The sequence below is a fragment of the Mus caroli genome, unplaced genomic scaffold, assembly GCF_978045245.1.
Source record: "Mus caroli unplaced genomic scaffold, Mus_caroli_1 scaffold_1, whole genome shotgun sequence".
Classification (NCBI taxonomy): domain Eukaryota; kingdom Metazoa; phylum Chordata; class Mammalia; order Rodentia; family Muridae; genus Mus; species Mus caroli.
Window position 1 is genome coordinate 85,614,174 of NW_028227256.1, and position 15,133 is coordinate 85,629,306.

General features: G+C 50.5%; 1 protein-coding gene across 4 annotated transcripts in view; it reads left to right on the forward strand.

Annotated features, from left to right (window-relative positions):
* Positions 1-15,133, forward strand: part of Sh3bp4 (SH3 domain binding protein 4) — an 81,010-nt gene that overhangs the window by 26,585 nt on the left and 39,292 nt on the right. For 3 of the 4 annotated variants that reach the window (XM_029480361.2, XM_085839310.1, XM_085839313.1), the window contains exon 2: positions 4,746-4,824. The gene's annotated coding sequence lies outside the window, so the exon portion shown is untranslated. Of the gene's footprint in view, positions 1-4,745; positions 4,825-10,634; positions 10,750-15,133 lie in introns of all 4 variants that reach the window. The other variant, XM_085839316.1, reaches the window with a different exon arrangement.

Genomic DNA, 15,133 nt, shown 5'->3' on the forward strand with positions numbered 1-15,133 from the left:
GGGGAGGACAGAGGACTTGTGGAGGCTGGAGCCAGTGCTCTGTAAAAACCAGCAAGTTCATGGTCCATAAGTGCTGTTGTCTTATCACCCGGCCCAGCATCCAGGAGGGAGGATTTCACTGTATTTCAGGGCAGGGCTGGGGTTTGAGTCGCCAGTCACACTCACGGATAACCCAAGGTTTCACGAACTCACCTTTGCCCGGACTTTGCAGCCCTTTCCATGTTCCGTGGAGGCCCGGCCACAGCTGCCTTCATCTGCCTTAGGCAGGATATTTAACTTTATCCAACTTTTAGACCTGGGAGGTTTTGTCACCTGTAAAGGAAGGAAAAGGAAGGAAGTACAGCATAGGACCGAATTCTGTCGCTGCTTACAGACATCCGGTCCCTGTGGCCTGCTTTGTGAAGGATTCTTCTCTTTGTATTTCATCCTCTAATTATAGAGGCTGCAGATGTCGGTGCTGTACTGCATTGGTTCACAGACCCAGCTCTGCATTTTCCATCCTCTGCAAGCCATTGAAGCCTTTCCTGGGGGTCAGTCAGTGTGCTTGGGGGTGGGGGTGGGGCTTGCCAAGGATGGTAACTGGAGCAGAGAGGACAGATGGAAAAGCACAGTTCAGGGTCACTATGCCAATGATTCTCAAAGTGTCAGCTGGGGTCCTCTAAGTCATATACATTCTCAGGCTTCAGCATCAGGAACCTGGGCAGGGTGAGGATAAAGGTTGGTTGGTCTGGGGCAAACAGTTCTCTGATACGTGCCAGTGTTTGGGAACCCCAGCCTTACTCAGATGTAAGAAGTGGAGTTGTAAGCATTCTGAGACGTTTCTGTGTTCTTGGTGTTGCGTGTTGCGTAGCTTCTGTTTTATTTCGAAGAACTAAAAGACAAGATCCACTATTCTCCCAAGTGGTCCGTGGGCTTGTTGAAAAGAGGGCGGGAGAAGATATGTTCACATAGGAATTTCTCACTTGCTATGGAGAGCCTTGTTTTAACAGATAGCGGGTATGGAGGTCCAGAAAATGTGATACCAGACCCATCGGGCTCTTCTGAAACACACACACACACACACACACACACACACACACACACACACACACGTGACTGACAGTCACCAGTCCCCTCTTCCAGGTGGTTTCCTCACACGCACAGTGAGTGAGTCCTGCAAAGGAACTGCTCATCCCCACAGTCCCCAGGGGTGTCCTTCATCACTGGTTCCCCAGGAAATTTGCCAGAGGAGCACAGGCTGCACTCTGCCTGGGGAAGTAGCTTGCTTCTTCAGTAGCCTTTAGATAGTAGTCACAGACATGGCTGGTGGAAGTCTTCAGCCGCAGGGGAAGGCAGAGAGATCGGGGAGTATCCTTGATATATCCTTGGCTGTATAGCATATAGACCAACCTGGGCTACCTGAGACCTCGTCGCAAGAAACCGAAGGGAAATAAAAACTCTTCTGCTAGTAGAGGCCAGAGTATGAGGTGGGTCAGACTGAGGACTCTGAGGGACTGACTGAGATGGAGGAGGCAGCTAAAACCTGGACAAATAGCTTTTCAAGAAATGATGAAAGCTGGTAGTCCACACCCACTTGTAGCACAGGCAGGTCTTCCCCAAGAGTGGTGCTAGGGGGTCAAGTTCACATCTCAAGCCTGTGCCACAGGCTCTTTTCCAAAAGAGCTACCACTGACTCTCATGAGCAGTTTCACGCAAGTCAGACTACCAAACCGTGGGAAGCTGGGGGTTAAATACACAGCCGGGCCCTGGAATTCTGGAATTTCAGGGCATTCCTGGACCTCACAGGGGCTGGTGGAGCTGACCTGCACTTGGAGGCTTTGGGAAGCAACATGTCACCAAAGGGATCAAGACTGCACCCCTCCTTAGTGAAGGACTCTGGGGTGTTTTTTTTTCCTCCCTTCCAGGTTGGAACCAGCTCAAGATACTAACTTTGAAGTTGTGTGGGGTTGGCCCTTGCTTTCCTCCGTGCCCACGTCCTCGCCTTTGCTCTTCCCGTGCCCTCACCGTGCTGGCTGCTCTTGGCATCACTCCTGGCCCCCAGCCCGCACCTGTGGGTGGGGGCCCACTTGCCTCTGGCTTGAGCCTGTAGCCGCCTGGCCCTGTGCCTGTTGCGTAAGTAGCCTGGCATGGAACAGGGGCTTGTAAACATCTCTGGAAAGCCAGGAAACAGGTCTTTCAGCTTTGTGGGCCAGAAGGTCTCTGAAGCTGCCCCCATGGTTATAGCACGGAAGCCTCAGAGCTGACATGTTGGTTTATCCAGTGAGACATCAGTGTAAGGAGACTTCAATGTGAATGTCATAGAATGCCCACCTCATGAGATACTTTTGATTCATTCCATCCCATCCCCCAACTGTTACGCATCCGCTTTTTGTGGGCCTAACAGGGGCAGATGACCATGTTGGGTTCAGCCCCCAGGCCATGGTTTGCCTCTGATGTAAAGATTCACCTATTTCTGTCTTCTGTATTTCTTGTGGAACCTTACCACTTGCCCATGGGAGGGCTGGGTATGCAGGTAGCAGGTTTGGATCCATAGACATCTGCTGGAGCCTCATCTTGGGGTGCTGAGACAGAGAGTGAATAGCACTTGAGTTATTGGCTGGATCAGAGAGTCAGGCAAGACCCTTCATGGAGACGTAGCAAGCGAGGTGGGTGTGAGAATATTAGCTGTCTCAAGTCTCTCCCTCAGCAGTATCCAGAAAGGCAGGACCCTGTGACCCTCTTTTCATGTTTTGCAGATGAGAATACGGGGTGTGGTGGATTATTTGATAGACAGTTTTAACAGGGAACCACAAGGCACTGGGTAGCACAAACAACAGAAATTAGTTTTCCTAGAGTCCAGCATGTGCGTGGAGGCAGCGTAGGCTCCCTCGGGGGCCCACTGTAAGGGGTGGGGCCTGGGACAGCCTATGGCAGCTGGAAGCCGTTGGCCATTGCCAGCATCACGTCCATTTGTTGCTATGAATGCAGGGCCTCTCCACATTTTCCATTTCAGCAAATCACCTTGTCATAATGCGTTAGGGCCTTAATCTCATTTTGCCTCCTGAGAGAGTCTCGCTGCAGATGGAGTCACATTCTGAGATACTGCGGCCTGTGGGGAGGTCGTCTAAGAACGTGGAAACAGGGACTTGCTGGCCATTCTGGAGTGGGGTGTGGACAGTTGTGTCTCTCTGTAGTTTACTGCCTGAATTTGGTGGGATGACGGCCACAAACCTTCTTTGCTCGGCACTCAGCTAGGGTCAAGCTCTGAAATTTCATGTCCTCCAGGACCATGAGAGATGACCAGAGTGACACGAACACCTTTTTGGGCAGTGGGAGAAGATGGCGCTGTGAGACTCCTGAAAACACATCAATATTGTCCACTTGGTGTTGGGGTTTGGAGGGGGTTACCCAGATTCTTTCCACTGCTGGCATTGGTGTTTTTTGAAGCAAATGTCGAGATGTAGGCACCGGACTTTACAGTGACTTGGTCTGCCCCACATTCATTCGTATGGTTAACTTTGATGTTGTGACAGCTGATGGAGCTTGGCTCCCTAGTCATACCCTTTCTTTCATTGTGCAGAGACCTTGGGTTTCCAGAAGTTAGAGCAGGAGGAATAGACATGAACAATGCCCACTGTTCTTGTGTGCAGGGTATCCCAGCACAGTAACCCCCAGCCACCTCTCCCTCCCATTCTCCAGGACTGGGATGGCAGGTGGTTAGTGGGACACCTCGGCGTCAGCCTGGTTTTCTGTGCTCAGGGTCTCTTATCCCGTTTGGACATGAGCTTTCTGACTGTAAAGTCCCATAAGTGCTCTGACAGGGCTTACCCAATACTTCGGAGTCTTTTGACTTCAGAAAGTTGGCCCTTCTCCAACAAGCCAAACAGCTGAACAGACCATAGTACCCTTGGTGTCCTTTGGGATTGAGGTCTGTCTTGTTCATGAACATTTCTCCTTACGTTGTCCTAGCCTCTCGGGTGACATACGTCAAGCTGAGTGATGTTTTGCTGGTGCCCACGATGCCAAACTCTGCCTCTGTGTTTACACATTTGTTATGCCATTTGTTTCCTCAAGTGGCCTTTGCTGGGGTGCTTTGGTAGGACCGCTTTCTTTGCTTTCCACCTTTCGGTACATCTGGGATTTGTATTTCCATCGAACCAGAGGTGAAGCCCTGTGGGTGTGTGTGACATAGATGCAGGGACAGGGACACAGAGGCTGGTTTGTGAAGGTATGGGGCACGGATATGGGTCTGCGTGTGTGATAGCTGTTGCGTGTAGAGTGGCATTTGAGGTAGGGAGGTGCTCAGAATGGACCCTTCTCCTTCTACGCTGCCCAGAACAGCTTTCCTATAAATGTGCACAGCCGTACAACCACCCCAGTTCTTGAAAGTTGACGTTTGGTAGATGGCGTCGGGAACTCAAGCCTTTAGCCCCACCATATCTTACATGGTGTATGGTGATGAACTCTGCCCTTGCTGGTGGTCATTCTGTGGCTGTCTCACTGTGTCACAGAGATACCTGAGGTGTGTCACACCTGCTCCATTGGGCTGGAATCTGCCTGGGTTTGGATGCTGCTCTAATAATAACCAGTGGCTGGAGCAGAGGTAGCCCAGAGAGGGTTGCTGTGTCCTTCCAGCAGCGCAGGCCTGGAAGGCCTGCAGTGACGGATCTGCTGCCTAACTGTCTATCTCTACCCCCACCTCTGCAAAGACTTACAACAGAGTCGACTCTCAGAATCTTCTCACGCTTGCCCTTTCTGTCTCCTAGGGCATCCCTCTTCTCGTGGATGGAAGGTCGAGTCTTGGAGTTCTTCCTCTGACATCAGGAGGCCAGCATCCCTCAGCAGGTAAGCAGGCCCTTGATAAGGTTGATCCCTTTAACCTCTACCCAGTAGGGCAGCATTTGGTGCCTGAGATGCACAGACCAGTGAATGTATGTCAGGGTTAGAGAGGAGGAGGGCTTCCAGCACACAGAGATTCACAGAAGCAAGGGGAAATAACTTTCAGAAGTTTCCGGTGATGTGTCCTTTCACAGGTATCACCAACACCTCCCTTATTACCCCACCACCACCACCACCACCACCACCTCTTTCTCTTCATCTTCTCCAGTGCAGTGTGCCCTGCCGGCAAAGGTCAGTTGCCTGAGGCTGGCACCTGTGTGTTTCCGGGATGGCCACGGTCCTGTTTACTTTCTGAGAATTCCCATTCATGTCCTATGGACAAACCAGCCCAGCAGCTTGCTGTCTCTGGTGACAGCATGGGGCAGGGCCAGTGGCCTGTCCTGCCTTTGCACAAAGGAGCTGTTATTCTAACATGAGTTTCTCAAGTCCAGTGATGAGCAGTTGGTTCCATTGGCCCTGAGGTTATAGATCACACACACACACACACACACTTGCGCACACACACACACACCCATTCCAGGCGTGTCGGGAGGAGGGGCTGAAGCAGAGGATTAGTGGGTATGTAGTGTTGTGTTCTTGGATTTGTTTCTGACCTTTACCATCTCACTGCTGGTAGGACTGTCACTGTCCCCAGTAAAGTCAGTGGGGAAGGAATTTCCACATGATATGGCGGCACCTTGTGTCTTTCTGGCTACCTCTGAGTGCAGAGCTCCTGCTCTGGAGGCTGCAAAAGCAGTTTGAGGACCAGCTGCTGGGTCATGTCATCTTCCATTCTGGAACATATATGCACTTACATAAAGCCCACTGCTGGCTACAAGAGTTGTTCAGGCATTTTCTTTAAATCCACAGTGCCCTCTGTGAAGCCAAGAAAGCTGCTTGGTATTTGTTTCTGTGTCTCTGCCGATCTTTTTTGTCTTGTCTGTGTTCGAGTCCACATGTGCACTAGGGTAGGGAGAGTGCCTGGGTGTCCTGGGATACCACAAAGTATGCAGGAGCTGTCAGCCCTGGGGTCAGTGTTCAGGCTCCTGAGGTCTGAGGGTTTAATGCCCAGGAAGTGGCCAGCAGCAGGCCTTTTCCTTATAAGTGCAGTTCCCTGCCCTGTGGATGGTGATGTGTTTGGGTTGTGGAAACAAGCTGAGAGCCATCCACATTCCACACATTCTTTTGGCCTGGCATTGGGGGTTTGGGGGGGAAGGGCTCTGAATTTACTATGGGTGGCTGTAGCTTGATTCTCTGTGGATGAACACAGTGGTTTCCAGAGGGTTGTGCAGCAGGAAATGGGGCAGGGGGCTGCTTCTGCTCTCCCCCTTCAGCCTTACTGGTCTTGGTTATGCGGGTAGAGGCTGGTTAAGCAGGCACCATTCTGATCTGTGTTGGAGGAGACTAAAGGGTGCGACTGCTCTTTGGCCCCAGCACTTTCCTGGGTGATATTTGTGTGATTTGCTTTTTCTGGCACTCTGCCAGACGCACAGGGCCAGCGAGATGTTAGGGGAGAGGAAATAGGAGGTGCCCTGGAGTGGCTCTGTCATCTCAGGCGAGCCAGTGGGCCTTGGTGTCTCCTACCTGGGAACCCAGTGCCCTGAGGCAGGCAAAGGGTGCTTACCCCGAGATGATATATCTTTGGGTGCAGTTCAGGGACTACCCGTCAGTCATCACAGCACTCAGAAAGCCCAACACTTGGTGGCTGTGATACATAGTGGTCAGTTCCTGTGATTTTTGTCCCAGGAAAACAACTGTCCCATGTTCTCAGTGTTTATATTCATAGCGTGATTGGCTCAGAGGTCATTGTGATAGAGAGCTGCCCAGCGTTTCGATGCCCAAAGTGCTGCCATTTCTGTTGTTTACCTAGAACACCTGCTATATAAGGTGCAAAAGCTTAGCCTGCTCCTGACCCCCGTTTGTTCCAGTTGAAAATCTTTTGCCCTATGACCATGAATATTGCTGCCCAAAGTGATGGGGGCAGTGTTCAAGTCATCTTTGAGGCCAGTGTGACCAGTCCGTGTACCTGGGATAGAGTCTAGGGGGCTTGCCTGATAGGTTTGTTAAAAGGCGGGAAAAGTCTTAAGCGCCGCAGGTAACATTGTAGAAACACTGCAAACAGGAGCAGAGAGAAGGGTTTTATGGAGTTAGAAACACAGGCATGCTGCAGGCACACAGAGAATAGGCCCTCTGTCTGTAAAGCCACATGTCTTTATGTCTGCAAAGGGACATCGGTCTCTTTAGGGCTTGTGTGTGTGTGTGTGTGTGTGTGTGTGTGTGTGTCTGAAGTTTTCTCTCCCCTAATCTAGGGTTAGTTAGTTTGAAGACAGGTATGATGAAGGTTGGAGGGCCCACAACTGTTATGTGACCTGTCCTGACCTAGCCTTGAATTTGCTGAGGAGGACTGGCAGCAGGGAAGGGAGACAAAAGCCTCCAGGACATTTATTTTAGGCTATCAGGCTTTTGTCTCAAGTCTGGGGTGGGGAGGTGAGGAACCCTCCTCTTGAAATTCGACACCTTTATTACCTAGCCATGTGCTCCCCCTCCCTCTAGTCTGTCTACCAGGGAGTCTAAGTCGTGCTCTCTCACCTGAGACAGTTCAGACAGAGCTCAGCCCAGCAGGTAAGAACAAGTAGGGAGCCTGAGGTCATAGAGAGCCGAGCTCTCTGTCTGTCCGGTGTGTCCTGTCCTCTCCCACTGCATCATCCCCCTCTAAGGTCCACACCAGCATGTGGCTCAGAGTCCTATGCGGCTTTGATGATCAACTGTTCCTTTTGAATTTTCTTAGGCCCTGGGGCTCTCTGTGTTCCCTGCCCATTTTACAGATGAGAAAATAGGCCTCTGAGAGGGCCTCATTCCGGCTTAGCTCAGGGGGTAGTGTGAAATAGAAAAGCCCAGGCCTAGAATTCCACCGGGTTTGTGTGCCCTCCAAGGTACCTTAACTCACTTCTTAGTCTGTACCTGGGAGGCCACAGGAGTCACTGGGCATGTGCCACATCCCTGATCCCTTCACGGACCTGTTTGGAGAACCACAAAGGAACCACAGAGTAGAAATGAACAGATGAAGTTAATATTGGGATGGTCAATGTCTTTAAATGTCAAATATACAATTAAGAAACTAAATGGTCTAAAAGGAGGGTTCTATCAATGTATGGTGGCTTGCCTGTCAACTTTTTCTTTAGGGGGCCAGCTGAAACCAGTCTATGCATCGTGGAGAGTCACTAACAAATTTTGAGCTTGTGTTATGTACTTTGTATCTTGAATGCCCCTTAGAGGCCCATGTGTTGAAGGCTTGACTATCAACTTGGGGTAGCACTGAGGGGTGATAGGACCCTTAGGAGGTGTGGCATTATGGGACGAAGTCATGGGCTCACTCTTGAGCTGTGGGTTAGGATCAGGACATAAAGCAGGAGATAGTGGCTCCCAGACAGAGTCATAATAACTAATGCCCACAGCATGAAACCCTCAGCCGGCTCAGACCATCTCCATCTGACATTCAAGTGCCGAGTCTCTCCCTTGGGTGCCTGTGGGCCTCTCTGGGGGTCAGGTGTGACCTCACAGTTTCTGGCAGGTGATCAAGGAGGCCCGAGGCCAGCAGTGGCTACGGGAGGTTGTTCTTGGTGTCTTCCAAAACCTCTGCCTTGAGACAGCCACAAAATCTGTGCATCTTCAGTCAGTAAAGGACTTCATCTGAAGGTGGGCAAGATCAGTGGGGGTGGAGTGGGGGACTGGGGTGGGGGGAGACAGGAAAGGAACCTAAGCCTACTTACTGTTTATAAGAGGCCGCCCATGTGACAGCCTTTTCAAGCAGGTGTGCCCTGGGGACAGGGAAGACATTCTAATCATACTTGAGGCTCTGGGGGGTGGCTGTTGGGCTGTAGAGGAAGAAAAATTCCAGTGTTGTTTATATTAAGGGCCTTAGAATGTCTTGATGAAATATACTTGGACATGGGAGACCCTTCCAGTCCATTGAGAGACACTTCATTCCCAGGCCCTGTGCCCAGAGTTCCCTGTCTGCTCAGTGTTTAGAGCAGACGGAGCAGACTGGCACTTAGGAGCAGCACATGGATAGGATGGTATGCACAGCTCACCTGGGAGCCACGGGGTGGGGGATGAGACCCGGGACCCCTTCAGACTATCCAGTGTGAACCTCTGTGCCGCATTGACTATAACCTACATCCTCCAGTGTACTCCACTGCAGCCCTGTGTGACTCCCAGTACCCCACCCAGGGCGAATGCTTGTCTGTTTTCTTTTTTTTTTAAGATTTGTTTCACTTTTACATATGTTTGGATATGTACAAGCCTGAGTACAGAAAGGTGTCCTTGGATTACAGAGGAGGGTGTTGGGTCCCCCATGGAGCTGAAGCTACAAGAGATTATGAGCTGCCCAGCCTGTGTGTTGGGAACTAAGCTTGGGTCTTACAGGTTCCTATGCACTGTCTAACCCCTGACATAACTTTAACTGACATTCTCATTCTCTGAGAACGTCATGTGTGTCTGCAGTGTATTTTGATTGCATCTGCTCCATCCAGTTCCCCTTGGGCCACCACTACCACATCCTCTTTCCAACTTCATGGCCTCTTCCTTTTTTGTAACCTACTGAGTCCAGTTCATTCTCTGCACACCGGTTTGAGACCAGCCCCTGAGGCATGTTCCCCTACCAGGAGAGGTAGCCTCCACTTGCGTGTGCACATACGCAAGTGTAAGTGATGCCAGAGGACAGCATTGCGCATCATCCCCCCACACCTTCCTACGTTCCTTACGCTCTTTCTGACCCTCCTGTCCCTGATGATCCCCAAGTCTGGGGGAAGACTGATATAAATTCCTCATCCATGGCTAAGTTATCATAATCAGTTATTCTTAGCATGTTGAGCAGCCATGAGTCTCTGAATTCCTCTCAAAACCCCCTGACCTGGATACTGTTTCTCGGCTAGATAGGTTTACCTGTGGTTGTTTGGATTCCTGGATGAAAGAGCTCTAGTAAGGAGACTGGGTTGTATTTATTTGTTTAGATAAGGCCTCAGATAGTCCAGGTTAGCTCTGATTGGCTATGTAGCCAAGGATGACTTTGGGCTCCTGATTCTCATCACTTCGTCTCCAGAGGGCTGGGTTTACAGGCATGGGTACCATGACAGTTATGCAGAACTAGAGACTAATGATTGATCCCAGAGCTTTGTGCACGCTGGGCAAATACTCTCCCACCAGAGCTACATATTTAGCCCTGTATTTCATTCTTGAATTATTACAGTTATCTATGCAAAGAATGTATAGCTGCTCTTCTCAAAGTTAGATATGATGGCCCATACCCAGTAATCTCAGCCCTTGGTAGACAGAGGCAGGAGGATCTCTGCAAGTTCAGGCCAGGTAGGGTACCTGTATGCACACATAGTAATACTCTCTCAAAAACAAAACAAACAATTGTCCTCGTAAGTGCAGGCAATTTTTCTTTGATTCAAGCTACAGTGGAATTTGCATAAATTAGTGTGGATTTACATAGATTAATTTAATATTTGCATAGACTAGTTTCCTTGGATATTCCTTTCCCCATCAGTAAACAGGAATCCAAAGTCTTGTGGACTACAAGGGAATCAAATGTGTGCTCAGACTTGATGGCCAAGGAAGGGTCTAGGCAGTTGGAAGGATCCAGAGTCGTATCACAGCAGGGCCTGGGAGCCAGACCTTGGGAACTGAGGCTGCCCTTCAGGATTTACAGAATCACATGGTCGCCCTTGTCTGTGCATCCTGCCCTGTCACCAGGTCTCTGCTTCTCACTCTAGGAGCACCTGACCCAGGGATGGCTGCCAGCCCTTGAATAGCAAGCAGTTTTCTGTGGGACACGGCCCTGGCCACTTGGGATTTCTTAGCTCACCGAGGAAGATGCTAGGGTTATGGGTAAGGACCTTGTGCTCCTGCAGTGTGGTCTGTTGTTTTGGTGTATGGCAGACAGCTGTGAGGCTCATTTTCCCCTGGGCAGAGACAGATCCTGGAGCCTGGTGTGTGGTGTGCTGAAAAGGCCATAGGACCACACTGCACTGACCCATGGAAGGAGCTGGGTGAAGGTTGGTGGCTTGTCCGAAGCCTCATTAATGAGCCACCTATCTTGTCCCTGTCCAGTGCCCTGCCAGGGTCTCCAGCAGCCCTGGACTGTGCCCTCAGTGAACACATCTTGGGTCCTTTCCTTCCCCCCTGACACGGCCCATACTTAGGCCACACAAAGAGAACATTCAGTGTGTACTGGGCTCAGGAACCCCTAGTGTGGTTCACAAAGGGTTCAGAACACCTGTTGTTCCTGCAAACCTTCACTCACAGTACTTTGGTTTCCTACACACCTTTACTAGATTTTTTAAAAAATAGTTTAGATTGTGTGTGTGTATATGTGTGTGTGTGTGTGTGTGTGTTTTGCCTGCATGTGTGTCTGTGCAGTCCCCTGGTGGCCAAAAGAAGATGTCAGACAGATCCTTTTGTATAGGAGTTACAGATGGTTATGAGCTGCTGTATGGTGCTGGAAACAAACTAAACTTGAGTCCTCTGGAAGAGCTCTTAACTACTGAGCCATCAGCCACCTTTACCAGATTCTTGAAGGATTGCCTATAAAAGTGGCTGACAGCCTGACCGTGGAAGAAGGCCTTAAGGCCTGTGGAACGTAACTAACCATAAGCCAGTCCTCACAAAGGGATTGAATGTCTCCCAGAAGCCACCACCCGAAGCCGTTGTCAAACCTGTGTCCTTGATAGAAAGGGCATATGTTAGTGTGCTTGCTTTTGGAACCCCCTGCCTTGTGAAATCCCGATGGATGCTGTTGAGCTTGGTTGAAATCAGAATGTGGAGGTACTCACGCAAGCCCGGGGAGCAAGCAGGTCCCTGCGATTTACTAGAAGGTGGTTCCTGGTCAGGCTACGGACAGAGGGCACTCCTCAGCAGATTGCACACTTTGTGCTGAGGGGCTGGGGTGGACTTGTGAGGAGACTTGGGAAAAAGAGTTTTTTGTTTTGTTTTTCTGAGACAGGGTTTCTCTGTGTAGACAGGGTTTCCTGACAGTCCTGGAACTCCCTCTATAGACCCTCAAACTCAGGGATTGGCCTGCCTTGGTCTCCCCAATGCTGAGATTAAAGGTGGACACCACCAGTGTCCCTAGGAGATGGGTTTCAAGTGATGTTCTCTTTGATCTTGACAAGGGGAATGTGGAAAGATAGCGTAGGTTTTTCTCAGCATCGGTAAAGTCCTCTGCGTTGGTTTGTGATTAAGCTTGCACCGTGTTTAGTGGTGTGCAAAGCTCCAGTTGATTCGCCTCTCTGCCTTGGCCTAAACATTCATTCAAGCTGCACTTTTACAGATGAGGAACTTGTGCAGCTCCAAGTTGAACATTTTGAAATCAAGACCAGCTGCTGGGAGAGATCACCCCACACTGGGTCATCTGAGCTTAGCACCAGTAGCCAGGATCCCCCCAAATATTTATGAGCTCAGATGTTGCACAACCAGAGAAGGTTCTAGAGTGGACCAGCACGAGAAGAAATTGTCTGGCTGTAGCAGAATGCAGAGAGGCTGTTAGTGAGCCACAGGCTCTGGTGGAATGCTGAGCACCCTGCCTCCTGTGTGGCTTTCATCTCTTGGTTCCAGGAGAGTTTGGCATCCTCTGCAGGATAATCTGCAGACAAGTCACTATAAAGTCCTTGACCCAACCTGGGTGCTGAGTTTCAAGGGATTGTATAAGTTGGCCTTGACCCCTGGAAGTTCTTTAGGTATTTATTACACTTGAGTGGTTTTCAAACTGAGTACCCCAGGGGTCTTTTGGACATGACACCCACCTCCCCACGGTCAGCCCATCCCTGCCATGTGAACCTGCTCTGTCTTCGGTTTCCTTCAGAGCAGACTGGGAGGTGGTCCAGGGAGCACCCAATGGCTAAGGCCAGCTGTCCAGCAGAACTGTGCTCAGGCTGGGGCTTTCAGGGCCTGAGATTCTACAGGCTCAAGCTGTATAAGTCAGAGTACTGCTCAGTAGATGGGGTGGCATCCCCACCGGGGCAGCAGGGCCCATGGCTCAAAGACGAGCAGCTGTATGTACTCTTACCTGCCAAGAAAGACCTCTCCCTTCCAACCCCACTCACCACAACTATTTTATGGGACCCTTTCCCCCACTTCCCAAGTGACTGTTGGGCTGAAGCCTGTATGTGAACTCACACCTTGCCTCTGGCTGAGCTTGCATGCCTTACTTTGTTCCTCTAGGAAACAGGAGAAACTCAGCTCTTAGTGGACCCATACCCGGTGAGATATACTTCGAGTATAAAGACATTGAACCCACAGTGGGTGACAAAATGCCAGAGGCTGCCCCTCTTAAATGTCTGTATCTAGGTAGTTCTAGGGCTAGACTCCCACCCTTCTCTCAGCTAGGGTCAGGGTTTGCTCAGCCAGTTTGAGTTGGGTTTCAAGGATCCTGGAAAGCATGCACAAAAGCTGCAGGAATCTGTCCCTGTTCATGGTGTGTTGCTCCGGGGACAACACCAGATACCTGGAACCAGCTGCTGTTTGCTGGTGACACCCTGGGGAAAGCTTGCTGAGACCTCCCTGGTTTGCCTCTGCCTCTGGACACAGGTTTTCTTTTTGCCCATCTGTGCCCTGATCCTGAGAGCAGAGCATCTTCTCACTGTACACAGTTCTCGGTACAAGCAACTTCTCAGATGGTGGTTCATCATGTGGGTAAATTCATGGACTGGCAATCTTCAGTTAGGCGTGTCACTAACCCATCACAGTCCAGGGGGCACTGCACTTCCTGAGAGTGACTTTGTTAAAAGTAGAGGTCAGCACAGTCACAAAGGAACCTCCTCCAACATGTCCTACGTACACTCCTGAAGGTGGTGCCGTAGGCACTCTGTTCGGATGCATTGTCTGATGACCCCCATCTCGAGTTGTTTGATTTAGGATTTCTCAGCTCCGTGGTCTGCTTGTCCAGACCCACTCCATCGTGAGCTGTTAAGTTTATAGAGTTTTAGGATGGCTTGCACATGTTTCAGGACAACCTAAGTCAAAGAACATTGGAGAGTGCTCTGCAACAGCCTGCGGCTTTCAGTGAGTGGAGTCTCCCACTTAGCATGACTTTTAAAGATTCAGTTATACTGTGGTGTGCACGAGCGTTTTCCGTTCCTTTCTACGGCTGTATAATAATTCTGTCTTGTTGGTCTGTTCATCATCCTTCAGGGGTCATGGGGTCGTTTTCACCTCCTGGCGGTTGTGAATGGTGTGGAATAGAGTTGCTTCATTTTACCATTGAAGAGCTGACTTCTCATGTCCAAGTCCTCTGAGATCGTCAGCCGATGACCCCAATCCCTCCACCACGCCTGGCCCCAGTCTACCAGGAATCCCTACACCCTAAGGCTTGGTTTGCTCTGGAATTCCAGTTGTGACCCATGTGGATCAGTCACACATTCTTCGCTGTTGTCCCCAGTGTGGTGTGTACATCACAGTAGTGTCCAGCATCCATGACCTAGTAAGCTCCAGATGTTTCAGGACAGCCCGAGGCCAGGTGTGCAGTCCAGGGGTGAATCACAGGAAGCTTTGTGAGGAAACGGCTTCCTGGACATCCTCTGAGCTGCAGCACCTGCGTCTGCCCTGGTCACCTCACTGCTCCATCTGTGGGTCCATTTGAAAAGACTGCATCCCAGGCTGCTGGGCCTCTCGGCTTAGTGGGTAGGGCAAGATGTGAGGCAGTAGAAAGAATCTTTACAGCCACACCTAGGGCTACCCAGGTTCCCCTCCTGAAGGATTCTTGTCTCCTGTAGCCACTTCCCCTTCTCCTTGCCCCCTATCACCACTCTACCCACAACTTGAAAAAGGAAAAGTTCCTTTCCTGTTGGGCCTTGAGTAATGGCTGTTCTTGTCTTTGCTGGGTGAAGTCCTCTGAGAGAGGGAGCCTATATTCTGAGTCTTTATGCCACCCTGGGTTCCACAGCAGGCTAGGCTAGCCTTCTGCCTAAGGTTTGAAAATCAAAGGTTGATACACACGTTCTTACAGAGAGGGAGAATAGAAGGCAAGTGTGTTATAAGGAAAATGATGAGCCCGTCTCTGACACAGCCAACATAGGGCATGCCTGACTGGGTCCTCTCATGCTAGGCACCTGACAGCTTCCATTGTCTGGATCCCACTGTCTGTCCAGTCTATGCTCCTGGCCATAGAGGCGCCTCTGGTGGGGGAGAAGCAGGCTTTAGCTCCTGCAGCTGTCAGCTCCAGTCCTCCTGGCTCCATTGCTAATCCTGGCTGTAGCCACCTGTCCTGGTCCTGGTA